We start from the raw sequence: 1,669 nt of genomic DNA on the forward strand, positions 1-1,669 counted from the left end.
GAGAGAGAGAGAGAGAGAGAGAGAGAGAGAGAGAGAGAGAGAGAGAGAGAGTGTGTGTGTGTGTGTGTGTGTGTGTAAATGTATGTGTGCTTGCAGCTTTTAACAACGGCAATTAACGCCTGGTGCTAGACCAGTGTTTATGAACAAGGTTTGAACGCCCAATGGAGCAAGCATTCATTCACTCTAAATCGTTAGCGAGGATTCAATTTAAGCTTTAACTGTTCTTCTTCTCTTGACGCTGTGTACACATTTACTCGGATTCGTAAATATTGAACTGAATCCTGGACATCCAAATTTTCCTCCACGTAAGGGCAAAAATTACCATCATATTTTGGCACAACACGGTCATCGATTCAACTATCGATCTTGGGTTTTTTACAAAAAGGTGTTGAATTTTCAAGGTGATAGTCAAATTAATTTAAGTAGAAGTCTGTCAACTTGTGTCAAAATAGTACACCAGCTCTTGCCCCATCCTAAACTTATGTAGTTACTTGTGTGAAGGACCGACATCACTGCACAAGGGGCATCCCCATAAGCGCTCCGTCCCCTGAAGAAGCACATCTCGAAGTGGGGAGATGACGGTTCCAAGCAATGGTTGATCCCCATCCTAATCCTAAAGTAAGGAAGAACCTGGATGGATGCCCCCCCCCCTCCCCCTCAATCTTAAATGAGTTGGATTGATTGTGTTTTTTCGGTGTCATACACCTACGCTGGTGCACCTAGCGGTTCTCTCTCCCCATCTTCGCCCTTGTCCGAGAAGGCTAGGTGTAGATCTTTCCTACCAGAAGATCAGGGGTGTGGCAGAAAGACAACAGTAAGGAGGAGCCCAGGAGTAGCAGTAGAAAGGCTGCAGAAAGAGCCAGGAGCCAAGAGGAGGGGGCAAAGGAGGTGAGGGGGTGGGGGCAGAAAGTGAAAATGAAAGCAGACAACAGAAGATTGCTAGAGAGCAGGAAGTGAGGTGAAAGGAGACAATTTTAGAGAAGAAAATTTTTCGGTCGCTACCCTTTGAATGAGAGGCCAACACCTTAACCTCTAGGCCACGAGAGCCCCCTCTCCACATCTTCGTTTCCCTACACGTTTTCGTCCCACATCCTCGCTTCGCTACCCGTTTCCGTCCCACTTCCGCCAGTCACGATTTAATTTTACCCGTTTGTGCCCCACATTTGCTTCATAATGTGAAACGAAGATGTGGGACGAAAACAGGCGCACCCCCGCACCGCCGAATTTAACTGAGAATGTGACTGAGACCTTCACAGCAAACCAAAAAAACAAAAAACAAAACAAGTTATGCGTTTGCCAAGGTCGCGAGTCGAATGGGTCATAATAATTTGTGAGGCAGCGTGGTGGAATCAGGCTCTCGTCAAAATAATCAAAGTGAAGAAACTTGCATTTTTCCACAGGTTTCTGAATTTTAATCAAATTTTTGATTTTTGGCTCAACACCTTTCATGACCTTTAAAAAACTCATTTGTGTGTGGATTTTTCTTAAAAACGTTGATTAAAGGCACCCAAAAAAATTGAAATTTTCAGTTACCTCGGACTCTTCAGCTTTGGAAAAAAAACTAATCTTTGGCTGCCATTTCCTCACTAATTTTACCTCTGAAAACAGGTGACCCCCACCTCCTTTTTTCGCAAATATCTCGACTTGCATTCAAGATAAAGGGATATTT

This window comes from Aplysia californica, unplaced genomic scaffold (assembly GCF_000002075.1).
Source record: "Aplysia californica isolate F4 #8 unplaced genomic scaffold, AplCal3.0 scaffold01477, whole genome shotgun sequence".
NCBI lineage: Eukaryota > Metazoa > Mollusca > Gastropoda > Aplysiida > Aplysiidae > Aplysia > Aplysia californica.